This window comes from Ambystoma mexicanum, chromosome 3q, assembly GCF_040938575.1.
Source record: "Ambystoma mexicanum isolate Mex_15411 chromosome 3q, UKY_AmexF1_1, whole genome shotgun sequence".
NCBI classification, from domain to species: Eukaryota; Metazoa; Chordata; class Amphibia; order Caudata; family Ambystomatidae; genus Ambystoma; species Ambystoma mexicanum.
This window is the reverse complement of record NC_090926.1, coordinates 22,336,306-22,349,782: the sequence shown is the minus strand read 5'-3', so window position 1 is coordinate 22,349,782 and position 13,477 is coordinate 22,336,306.

Below are 13,477 nucleotides of genomic sequence, written 5' to 3'. Positions count from 1 at the left end.
TCGCAAGAGGCTACATAGAGGACTGTGTTAGACGAGCATTTAACAAGAGCAAAAACCTGACACAAGAACAGACCTTGGTACCAAGCACAAAACCCAAAATCATTTTCAAAAGGGCACAGACACTAAGAAACAAACTAAGCACATCATAGTTACCAGACACTGAAAGTACGACGAATATACATTGGCTACAACCACTCAACAATGGATTTAGGAAATGCACTAACCGCACCATGTGCAGATTTGCACATGGAAAAAAACAGCCTATTCAAAGACCAATACAACAATGAGTTTAAGATTCACCAGGGAATAAATTGCAAAACCAAGTATGTGGTCTATGGTATTATCTGTGTATGCAAATTGGTATACATAGGCAGCAACATCAGAGTACTAAGAACCTGTATCAGGGAGCACATGGCGAAGATTGGGAGCCAAGACCCAAGACTACCTCTGGCCTGTCATTGGCAGAAGAAACATCAAATGGATAATAAGTCTGATATCAGATTTATAGCACTTAAAAAAATCTTATTGGGAAAAGAGGAGGTAAGGAGCTAATAAAGAGAAATCGCTACGTCAGGCGGAAGCAAGAATGATATGTCAACTTAACATCACAGTTTTGGGCGTGAGCTCAGACAGTGAGATGGTGTCTTTCTTGTAGCAAATTATGTTGTGTAATCAGGATTCATTTAGACACTGACTAACACAATCTTAATAACATAAATATATTATTATATTATTTGTGAGACTTTTATCTCTATGTACCCAATTAGTGCTGCACTTAACGTGCGGTAAGCAGTATATGAACAGAACTAAAAGGATCGATCACTTATATCATGCGATCCAAGAAGGTTACACCCAATTTGATTAATGCAAACAACATTCATATTGAACACCTTAATACTTTTAATTCTCTCTTCTCATACCTGACCAATCACGGTTTAATGTCGAATCAATGCTTGACCATTTCTAAACTAAGCTAAACATTTCACACCTGAAGTATGCCAGTTAATTAACTACGATCAACTATGATTGTGTAATATACAACAATCACCATTGTGCATGAAATTGACCCAATAGATGGATGATGGCCGCAATTCAAAACAAATCTCTGTCATAATATAAATGGATCGCTGCGCACGTATTGACACGCAAACACGCAAACGCTAGCAATATGTGAATTTAAGGCTCCATATATATGAAACGGACAGATCTCAGCTGTCAGAACTATCTAACTAGACTCAATTCCCTGCGCACGTAGGTTTTTCAATCAAGCAAACCATGTGTTATTTAAAATCACGAGATCAGCTATCAATTATTTAAACTTATGGTCATCAGTGACACAGTTTTCGCATACATTTCTTAACGGATTGGGAAACATTTGGTACCCAACCATTGGGAATACGATGACCAAGTCCCAAAATATGGCGCGCGGTAGATCTCAGCAATAATTGAAACTAAAAACAGACTTTGGAGGGAACGTTACCATGACAACACAACAATGATAAATACACGACTTAGACACCATTTGGCGTCCCAGTTACCAGCCGACGCGTGCAAACCTAGGATCGAAGGAGAAGAACGGTATGAGACCGTCAGACAATTACAGTTCTTATTTTAAACTGAATTCAGGACTGCCTATTTACAGCCAGCAGAGCGTACGTGAAGCGCCGAACTAGATATCGTTGAAACATGTTCAATTAGCTTTTCGAAAGCATTGCAAAAAATGTTCTTCAAGTGCCACATAATGGCAAATATGGCTAAATAACTTAAGAGCCAAGTTATTTTTTTTATAAAAGAGAACAAACTACATGTGACACATATAGTCATGTAGTTTGAATAATGTTTGAAGCATTATGCGCAATTGAGCACACCAAAACTAATATGGCATTTTCTGATTGGTAAAAATGATTAACATACACTCACATATGTATGCTTTCACAGACAGGAATTTAACATTGAAAGCAGCAACACAAGAACTTAACCGAGACTTTCAAAGTAAGGTAACAAAACCTATATATTTTGATCTAGAAACCATATGGATTTATGTAAAGGTTTGCTTTACATGACTTAACTCACTCTCAACATTTTTTGTCTCCTTTATCCGTATCTCTCTCTCGCTCTTTCATTTGCTTTAATTTCTCCGTTATTTGTCTCAACCCACCAATCCTCCCCAGTAACCAACCCCTGCTTTTCTGTGCTTATATTGTTCAAATGTGAATATGTCAAACAACATATTTTTGCTTTGTGGTTTAAACACTCAATGTGCATTTTTACCTTTAGACTTTATATATGTTTGGCACACATGTGGACATTTCTGTTGAAAGTTATTTGTGATCATCATACACAGACTTGTTTTGACCAACAAGCCCTCATTTGAGAAAGGCTTTTTAAAGCCGAAACACGTGTCATCACTATGGGCACCCATGATTAAATATATTTGAACACCTGTTTGGCGCAGTCTATTATCTGAGTATTCTTCAAATACGTCTATGGTCATAATGCTCGGGTAGTATCAAATCTATCTCCCATATATTCTATATCGTCATTCTGTGGTGGTAAGTCAATATTTTCGTGTAGGTCAATCAGGGAGGATGTTACTTAATTGTGTATCATCACATCAACTCTAGCAGTTGGAGACACGATAGTCGCAGTGATGGCACCTGGGTCTTGGTCCTTACCTAGTATTTTCATGAGTGCGTCCATTATGTGGCATTCACGACTTTGCTTGATTTCACAACTTTCCAGGACACTTATTTAGCATTGTTAGCATTGGGTGACAATGGTATTACTAGTTCTGTGGTTGGAGAGGAAAGGGTTTTTCATGATTTTTCTTTTGAAGCATGTCAGCAATTAGTTTAGTTCTCACACAACTTAAAGATAAATTCAGTACAGATGAAATCTTTCGGGTAGCGCTTTCCTCATCAACAGCACTCAATGTATTTCTTTTCGGAAAAAATGCTGTCATCTTTTTAGTAGGATGGGTTGCTGATTTTGAGCCCAAAATAACTTGAGCTTTTCTGGGTCTTTTCTGGGTCTTTTATTATTCCAGACGGTTCTCGTTGTGTATTTTTGAAGAGCTCGAAAAAAAGAGGTAGGGACCCGAGTTGGAAGAGTCATGAAACAGTACAATAATTATGGAAGGATTACCATCTTCAAGACATTGATTCTACCTATTCACATTATTGTTAAGGGACCCCAGTCTATCAGTGTATACTTCATTATCTCTAGCAGGGGTAAGTAATTGGCCCAAAACTCGTCTCCATTGTTTTTGTTAGTTCAATTCCTAAATAAGTTATGGCGCTCTCGACCCATCTGTACGGAAGCGTCCCTTTAAGTCCTTCTTCTGCTTCTCTTGGTATCGTCAAGTTCAAAATTTCAGATTTATGGTCACTGATATTAAGCCCTGCTACTGACCCAATGCGTGGCATCTCTATCTCCAAAGCTTTGAGAGAGAGTTCCGGTTCTGTTAGCATTGGCAACATGTCGTCAGAGAAGGCTGCAATCTTATGGACCCAACCCCCAAATTATATCCCTTCAATCTCCCCATTAGCTCTTACTGCTGCTAAAAGTGGCTCCAAATGAATCGCATAAAGCAGGGGGGAAAGCGGACAGCTCTGCTTTGTACCCCTGCACACTTTAATGTGCTCTGATAGATGGCCATTAATTGCCAACCGCAGGGATGGGGTCTGATAATTGGCCTTGATCATTGTTAAAAACATTTTGCCAAAACCCATCCGCCTCATTGCGAGGAACAGAAACCTCCACTCTACCCTGACGAAGGCCTTTTTGGTGTCTACAGCTACCAGGCGGGCTGGAATAATCTTCTTATTAAACATTAACTTTTTCTATAAAATGCACAATTCTCCTTGCGTTGTCATTCATCTGTCTGCCCCTTATAAAGCCTGCTTAGTCCGGGTTAATAATATGTGGGAGAATTTGGTCTAAGTGGTTCGCAAGTACCTTCATATATATATTAGAGTCCATATTAATCAGGGCTATCAGTCTATACGATCCACATGTTGTCGGATCTTTGCCCGCCTTAGGCAGTAGGACTACTTTCCCCTCTTCCATGGTGGGTGTAATTTCACCTCTTATCCCAATTTCGTTTCGTAGGGGAACCAAATATGGTATTAACGTCTCTCTAAAGAACCTGTGTGGGCCAGGAGATTTTTTTTTAAAAACTATTTTTATTAATATTTCATCAACATACCATACATATAAAACCAAACACATGATAAACCAACACTAAACTTCCCCTCATTACACAGCACCTAGGTCCCCTCCCTCCCACCCCATGCCATCCCCAAGGCCTACAATCGTCACAGACTTAAAACAATATGACCAAACCAACACTTAAGCAAGGTTGACACCATAGAAATACAACAATAAAAGCACGACGCGTCAATCGTAAGTCCAAACCTCAGCTGTGGCATTGTCTCATGATTTCCATATGGGGCCAGCCCAGCATGGCCGCGCCCCACCCACATCTCACCGCTAGAGTCCAGCAATCACTCAGGCTCAACTCCTGCCACCCCATTTCCAGGTTGGTCATCCACACCCCGCAGAAGCGACCGAGTATTTCCCTCTTCGGACCTGTAGGCTCTGCAATGCAGAGGTATTATTGAATTAAATTGTGTGTCTCTATATTCACAATTAGACATGACAGAGAACCAGTGCTGAAAGGTGGGAGGACATGCAGCACCCCAATGCCGGGCATTAATAAATGATCTAGCCACCACTGAGGCCATACCCACCAGCTGCTTTACAACTCCAGAGCCCTCTTCCATGAAGGCGAGTAACCAAATCTCAGGGATTAAAGGTACGTGGATGTCCAACATTTTTGACATAGTCTCAGCTATCCTTATCCAGAAGGGTTGAATCTGGGGGCATATCCAAGCCACGTGGAAGAAATCTGCCTGCACCAGACCGTACCTCCTACAGTTTGAGGGTCTCTGTGGGTAAATCTTATGTAATCGGAGCGGGGAGTAGTATACCTGATGTATGTACTTCAAGTGTATCAGGCGGTAACTATTACATACAGAAATAGATTTGGACTGCATGTGTATCTGTGACCACTGCCCATCCGTCAAAGAGTGCCCTAAGGCGGTCTCCCACCTATCCCTATGAGGAGCTACACAGTTGAGGCCAACGAGCCGAGCAAGCCTGTACAAAGTAGATACCAATTTCCCACCGAAGTGGGCGAGGTAATATAAGTCATTATCTGGGATGTAGCAGGTGCATCCGGGAAGTCTGGCCACCGAGTGCGCAATGTCTCCCGGAAGCGGAAGTACAAAAGCTGAGTTATCGTAGACCACTCTCCCTTTGCCTTCAATTCTTCCCACGAAATGAACCTATCCTGCGGCGCTATATCCCCTAATGTCCCAACCTTCAAGTGGGTGAAATGTTGAATAAAAATCACCTCATGTGTAAGGGGAATGCCCTTTACGCGGTAAAGGGACATAACTGGGGAATACCACCGCTCCAGTCCCATCAGACCCACCAACCTGTCCCATGCCCTCAGAGTAATTGTCATCGGTTGTACTTCCGCTATGTCCTGCCGTTCCGAGTACCCCAGAGGAGCCCCCTCAGGTCGTCCGGGCGAGCGAGAGCCCTCTCCATGGACACATGCGGTAGATCCGCTGTGGAGGCCGACCACCAGACTGCATACTGGGCCTGTGCCACCAAGAAGTATAGGAAAAGGTCGGGTACATCAAAACCCACCTGAGATCTTGGCCGACAGATGATAGCCAATGCGAGGTGAGGGCGCTCACCAGCCCATAGCAGTTTATTCATCATAGTCTTCAATCTGCTCCAAAAGCTTGCAGGGGGCCATATTGGGACATTGTTAAAGATATATAAAAGTTTAGGTAAAATTACCATTTTGGCGAAAGATATCCTAGCTGCCTGTGAAACGGGGAGCCGTGACCAAGTTTCCACCTTGTGCTCTAGGTGTCGGAGGGCCGCTAAATAGTACTCTTCATGTAAACTTGCAGGAGTTGTTAAGACCCGGAAACCGAGGTAATGGATTCCCTGCAGGCACCAGGCGAAGTCGTCACCGACATCCTGGGGGGATACACAAGGGGTAAGGGGAGGATTTCTGACTTAGTCCAGTTGATCCGGAGTCCCGACAGGGCCCTGAATTTGGAAATTTCCTCCATCACCGGTTATAACTTTATTTGTGGGTGTTTAATGTATATTACCATGTTGTCCGCATATAACGAAACAACGGAAGTTTGCGAGTGTAATGTTATTCCCCTATGGGCATGGTACTCCCTCAAGGCACATGCCACTGGTTCAATAGCCAGAGCAAACAGGATAGGGGAGAAGGGGCAGCCCTGCTAGTGCCCCAAGATTGAAAAATCGGGCTGGACAAGTTATGATTAGTATATACTAAAGCTCTTGATGCCGTGTAGAGCAGGCGTACCCAGCGTAAGAATTGAATACCTAAGCCAGCACGGCGAAGTACCTCAAAAAGAAAAGGCCATTCTACAGAATCAAATGCCTTTTCAGCGTCCAGGGCGGCAACCGCCAAGGGGACCGATTGATTCACATTGTGCATCAAAGTAAATAATCTACAGAGGTTATTTTGTGTGGAGCGGCCTGGTATAAAGCCCGCCTGGTCGGGAAGAACCAGGCCAGGCATATAGGGCAAAAGTCTGACGGCTAAGAGTTTTGCTATGATTTTATTGTCCGTGTTTATCAGGGAAAGGGGTCTGTAAAATGAGCACCTACTGGGGTCCTTGTCCGGTTTAAGCAGGACGGTCACCAGGGCCGTTCTTGTGGTCTCTGGGAGGACCCCTTCCGAACAAGCCGTTTCAAACATCTTCCTCAAGTGGGGGATAAGAAGGCCCAGAAAGGCTTTATAAAGTTCGGCAGTAATACCATCCATCCCTGGTGCTTTACCATTTGGGAGCGACTGAATGGCCCTCATTACAACTCAGGCGTTAAGGGTTAACGCCACCGTTAACCCTTAACGCCTGATTCCCACCTTAACGCCTGCTTTTTGCAGGCGTTAAGTTCCATGGTGCTAAGGCACCTTGGTGCTAATTACGGCACCGTAATTTACGGTGCCGTAATTAGCGCCTTCCCCACTCCCATTATGCCCTATGGGGCAAAAATGGGAATGGGGAAGGGAAAATGGGAAATGGGGATTTACCGCCCCACTCACCTTGTAATGGGGCGGTAAATCCGCCATCCACCATGGTGTAAACGTAGTTTACACCATGGTGGTAAAGTTGGTGCACTTAGCACCTCAGTTGTAATGAGGGCCAATGACTTTAAGAAATTCATTATCATAGGGAGGACTGTCTAAAGAGGAGCCATGCTCTGGGTCCAGCCAGCCCAGTGCGACCCTGTCCAAGTATTGAACAATATCATCATGTCGGGCCCCTAGGTGAGTTGAATAAAGTTCTGCATAGTAGTCTCGAAATATACGATTAATTTCCCCCGTGTCCCAAATGCGGTCCCCATCCTGGGCGACAATTTATACAATAGGGATGTGATGCCGCTCCTGTCTAATGGCCCATGCCAGGGTCTTACTGGGAAGGTCACCTTCCACATATCTGGGTGCAGCTATGGGGTCTCCCAGGAATCGATCCTCACTATATAACAGGGCACGGATTTCCTCGCGTTTAAGGGCTATATCAGACCGTAACTCTGAAGAATCCCTGATCGCCTGGGTAGTCTCCAAGTCTTTCAGCTCCTTCTCCCTAGAGGCCAGAGATCTGTGGATAGTCTTCAGCACCCCACCCTCCTGGGAGATACACCACCCACGAATAAAGACCTTGAAGGACTCCCACACTATCTTGAAATCTGGTACTGAGTCAGCGATAATTTGAAAGAACTCAGTAATGGCCTTATGAATATCCTCTCAGAATGCTACATCTTCTAAACCACGGGCTCTAAATCTCCAACGGTGATCCCTCGGGGGGGGGGGGGGTGACGAGCCTGTAAAATGTACGAGAACTGGGGAGTGGTCAGAAAGGGTTTGTGGCAAAATCTGCGACCTGTGGGCTACCCGGGTAAGCTCTGAGGATAAGAATATGTAATCTATCCTGGATGAGCTCCCATGAACCCCTGAATAATATATGTACTCCCAGCCCTCCGGGTGCAGAAACCTCCACACATCTATCAGCGCATAATCCGCTGCTATGGATCTCCATCTCTGAGCTGCCCTGGGAAGGGAAGTCTGAGCCGAGGAGGATCTGTCCCATTGCAGTGATAACGCCAGGTTGTAGTCACCCACCCATACCACCTCGTAACCCGGGAAAGAGCGGAGATGTTCGGAGCAGGTTTGGAAAAATTCCGGACAGTCATAAGTAGGACCATATATGTTAATAATAAGAATGGGCCACCCCGCGACCAGGACAAACTGATCCTTATTATCCGTCCTCTGTACATGCAGTTTGAACTCCAGGGAGCGGTGGATGTATATTGTACTCTGCAGGAGTGAGAAGTATATGATGAATACCCCACCACCCAAAGGCAGGAAGGCTCTGATCCCTAAGTAGGTGGGTCTCCTGGAAACATAGGACATTTACTGAGTGGTTCCTAGCATAGTTTAGCAGCAGCCAAGTTTTTTTGCTATTCATAAAGCCCCGAATATTCCAGGTCAAAAGCTTTATTTCAGTATTAGCATGGAGCCCTGACCATTGTGAGTCTGTTACAATGGCACCGAAGAGAGTTAACTGACAACCTTAGATTTGTGCCTAGTGTAAAATTTTTCAAAAGAACTAACTCTCACCCACAGTGTCGAATATAATGGTATTGAGGCCTTGATACCCCATTTATCCCTTCCCGACCCATTCCCAAGTGCCGTATCGTGGTGAACATTAACCCGCAAACTTTCCCCTTCACCCCCACCCACGCCAGAAACCCCAATCTACCGGCTGATCCTGCCCACTCCCAAACATTGAACCCCAACATTAACCATAACTACTTTGCTGCTGGGCATGGGGGGAAGCCAGCAGCCGCAGGAACTCTTTCAGTCAGGAGGCCAATTACCACATAAACAAATTAGCATGTAAAAACCTCATCAGTCTTAAAGTTGTTACAGTCAGTTCCAAGGACAAGTCTCGGGCCCGAGAAAGCCCACCGCCATGAAGATCCATCAGCCTGGGCTTAAATGCATACATGTCAAGAGGGGCCCTGTGGGAGGGTGCCAGAATCCGGTATCTCCGCCGCAAAGCGTTCCGCCGCCTCCGGGGAGGTAAAAAACATTGTGTTACCATCATGGATGACCTGGGTATAACATTGCAGACTTGACCCCCTTTTTCCGCAGGACCATCTTGGCACTTTGAAATGGTTTTCTCTATTCCTGAACTTGTTGACTGAAATCGGGGAACAGACGAATCGTCGCTGACCCCCATCTCAGGGACCCTTTCTCCCTCGCCGCCTTCAGCAATATATCACGATCCCGGTAATTAAATATGCAAGCGATGATAGCCCTTTTAGGGACCCCTGGGGGGGCTGACAGCCAAAGAATGATGAGCTCGCTCTACCATGAATAGGTTAGTGACCGGAGGATTATCCAGGACCTCCAACAGGAGTTTTTTGACAAATTGTTTCATATTATCTATAAGGGTGGTCTCCGGAACCCCCGTAATCCTTACATTATTTCTTCGAGGCCTTCCTTCCAAATCCTCATTCTTGGCCATTACTTTTTGCACAACCTGTTTCAGAGAGGAGACTTTGTGCTGCAGCACGCCAATTTTATCCTCGCCTTCCCCAATCCTGTGCTCCGCTTCAGTCATTCTGCCACACAACTTGTCTATCTAGACCGCAGAAATATCCACTTTACAGGAGAGGGCATCAATTTTTTCCCCTAAATTGCCTGTGCTGCCCTTCAGCGCTAAAAGTGTCTAGTTAAGGGCTACAATATCTAACTGGGGAGTGGAAGGATTATTCTCCTGCTGTGAGGGGATTCTATCCACCTTGGCGAACTGCTCCATTCTGGACTGCTTTTTCTGGTGAGAAAAAGGGTCTCAATCTTTCCAGGTTAAAAAAATCAAGTCCTCAAAATCCAGCAAAGTTGCTGGGGGTCTCTAAGGTGGAGGGAATTAGCACATTTCTGAGAATTCTCCCTAACACCGAACAAGTTCAAGAACTGGTCAATACAGTCCAAGGACTGTCGATGGACATGCAAGGAATCAAGGCTGAGAACACAGTCTTGCGGCATATGATAGCTGCAAGAGATGCCCATCAGTTGGATCTTCCTCCCTTTGCCTTGGTGGCTGGGAAACTCGATGGGTCCCCAAAGTAGGTCAAAGAATTCCTGGATGCATGCGTGGTTTACTTTACCTTTCGACCCACTACTTATGCTTCGGATCGCACCAAGGTCGGGTTCCTTATTTCCAACATGGTGGGGAATGCTCTGGCTTGGGCAACACAGTTGGTTACCCCCGCCAATCCCGTATTACAGGACTATAATGCCTTTTTGGCGCTACTAAGACAAACCTTTGAAAGACAAGAGATCGGCTTCTCTGTGGAAGAAACCCTCTTGGACATCCAACAAGGATCGAATGATCTTATGACCTACATATCTGCCTTCAAGTGGTTTGCTAGCGAGGTGGGCTGGCCAGAGTCAGTACAGTTCATGGTTTTTCGGAGGGGTCTGCATGAGGAGTTCACGGATGAACTGGCACGCAGTCCGCGTGTCATGCCTGCGCCAAGGGCGCATACATTGGCAATCAATATGGACAAATGGTTATTCATTTATCTACAGAAAACTCCTGGATCTACCGCTATTCACTATTTGGACTTTATTTCCCATTTGCAAGACTTTGGTGCCTTTTTATTTTTACCTGAAAACTACACTTACCATAATGCACTTGGCTATAACAATCCATTCCTGGCTATTCCTATTTTTCTTTATCAGAACTACAATCCCCAGAAGCCCTAGGGATTTGCTCTGCTCCCACCAGCTCAGGAACAGAGAGGGAGGTGGCCGATTGTCTACAGGTGTGCTGAGCCAGGTGAAACCAATTAGCCTGCCTCTGTGCTGGGCTGGGCAGTATAAAGGCTGCTGCCTGCGAGAGCTCAGTCTCTTGCATTGAGAGTCCTTCCTCCACCTTTCGCGAGTGTCTTCGGATCCTTGTATGCTGTGTATCCTCATTCCTGCTTGGACCCTGCCTTACAGCTTGTTACACCCTGCTGCCTACAGCCCTAGCCTTTTGGGCTCCCCGCCTTGTTGCTTGCTCCACCCTGCTGCCTCCAGTCATTGCCTTCCAGGCTCCCTGCCTCTCAGCCCCGCTCCTCTGGGCTCTCCACACTACAGCGGATCACGCTCTGCTGCCTTCCAGTCTCCGCCCTTGCCCTGCCGGGCTCTCCACCCTGCAGCGGATCACGCTCTGCTGCCTTCCAGTCTCCGCCCTTGCCCTGCCGGGCTCTCCACCCTGCAGCGGATCACGCTCTGCTGCCTTCCAGCCTCCGCCCTTGCCCTGCCGGGCTCTCCACCCTGCAACGGATCACGCTCTGCTGCCTTTCAGCCTCCGCCCTTGCCCTGCCGGGCTCTCCACCCTGCAGCGGATCACGCTCTGCTGCTTTCCAGCCTTAGCCCTTGTCCTCAGGGCTCCCTGCTTGCAGCCTCCTCTCTCCGGCTGCCTTTGCCCTTGTCCTCTGGGCTCCCCGCTTGCAGCCTATCTCACACCGGCTGTCTTAGCCCTTGTCCTCAGGGCTCCCTGCTCTGCAGCCTGCCTCTCTCCGGCTGCCTTTGCCCTTGTACTCTGGGCTCCCTGCTCTGCAGCCTTCCTCACTCCGGCTGCCGTAGCCCTTTTCCTCTGATATTCTACCTTACCGTCCCACTCTTGTGGGCTTACTCCTTGCCTTCCTGCTCCTCTGAGCGCTCCACCTACCTTTCTGTCCTCTGTTATCATATCCTGTTACTCGACTTTCCCTTCCTATCCTTCTGCTAGTTTGCTATCATCTCCTTTCCTGGATTTGTCTGTTGTATCTTCTCTTGTATTGTTTGTAGACCCTTTGTACAGAGCTTGTCTGCTGGTTCCCATCAGTCAACCTCTGCCCCTTCCCTTGTCTCGTTTCTATATCACAGACACCCATAGCTGCTGTTCCAAGTTATGAGCAAACAGCGTGGGACTCTGTTATAGCAAACTGTGCAGAAGGCTAGAGTGTTTCCAAGGTTCGTGGAATACTCTTTTCCTATTCTGCATACACCCCAAGAGGGTATTCACTCTATACCTTTTCCCTTGCTACTCTTCCCTACTCTTCACTCCCTTTCCTTTCCGCGGTGTGTGTTGCTATCTGTCCACTTTATTTCAACACCCAAACTTGTCTGGGTGTCTTGTGCCACTCGTATTAGAGTGCCATCCTTGACAGAATGCAAGAGCCAAAAATGTCTTATTCCGTTGGCCGGAAGGGCACACACAGACCAAAGATGCTTCCCTTTCGAGTTAAGAAACCTTTGCATAAACCTATGGTTTCCCTAAGGACAGCAAACAAGAAACTTAGTCTAAAGGACAGTCTCGCCTTAGAAAACAAAGATTTACAAGCACGGTACTATACCCACTGGCTAGCTGACCCTTCTTCCATGTACAACTATTATGACATTTGCGACTATGATCCGCAGTCCTTATCGGTTGAAGAGCTACAGCAAGATAATGAATTCTTACAGATCTTGTTAGCCCAAACAGTGAAAGACACTCCTGAGCCTGATAATTTTTCTAACACTGTTACAGCCAAGGATATTGCACTCATTGTGGGGGTCTCTAAACCAGAGTACGCTGTTGCTAGAGTGATATGTTCAAGATCTGATTGGCAAGCTCCCCAGTCTACTGGACACCCTCATTTGACAGGACACGGTATTATGTATCCTGAGGTTAGTTCACCTAGTCCTGGGTACAAAAGACCAATACTGACCATCGGTGGTCTTAATACTTCCCCAGTATCTACCAACCACAATAACCTTAAGGTCAGTCTTTCCATTGCTACAACAGAATATTCTGCCACACCAGATTCTGAAGCTTTAGATCAGGCTAATGAAACATACCTGCTACAAGAAAAACTCCTACGCCTTAAAAGAAAGACCGAAGATCTCTATGATGACTTTGTTTATTTACATAGTAAAAATTCTATGAAGGGACACAACATTCCAGACCTTTTGACACAATGTCCTACACCCGAAATACTATCTTTAGAGATCAACTTGGTAAGGCCTGGAATTGCCACGCAGAAAAGGATACAGATGTATACCAAGCAGATGGAAGACCTAAATTTAGCATATGCATCCCTTTTAAAGTCTGACACAGCTCTTTCACTTTCCAACCACAGTAACTCAGGTTCTGGGACTCTAGACCATGATTCCAATCCTGAACAATACCCGGTACCTGCCTGGAATCCAGCCTTTCCATCAGTCAATATCCCAGACCCACCAAGTAATTTGAGCACACCAGACTTTGAAGATCAGCCTGCTGAACGCCTACCCAATCATGATCCCACATCTGTCTTATTATCTGTTCCTGTATCT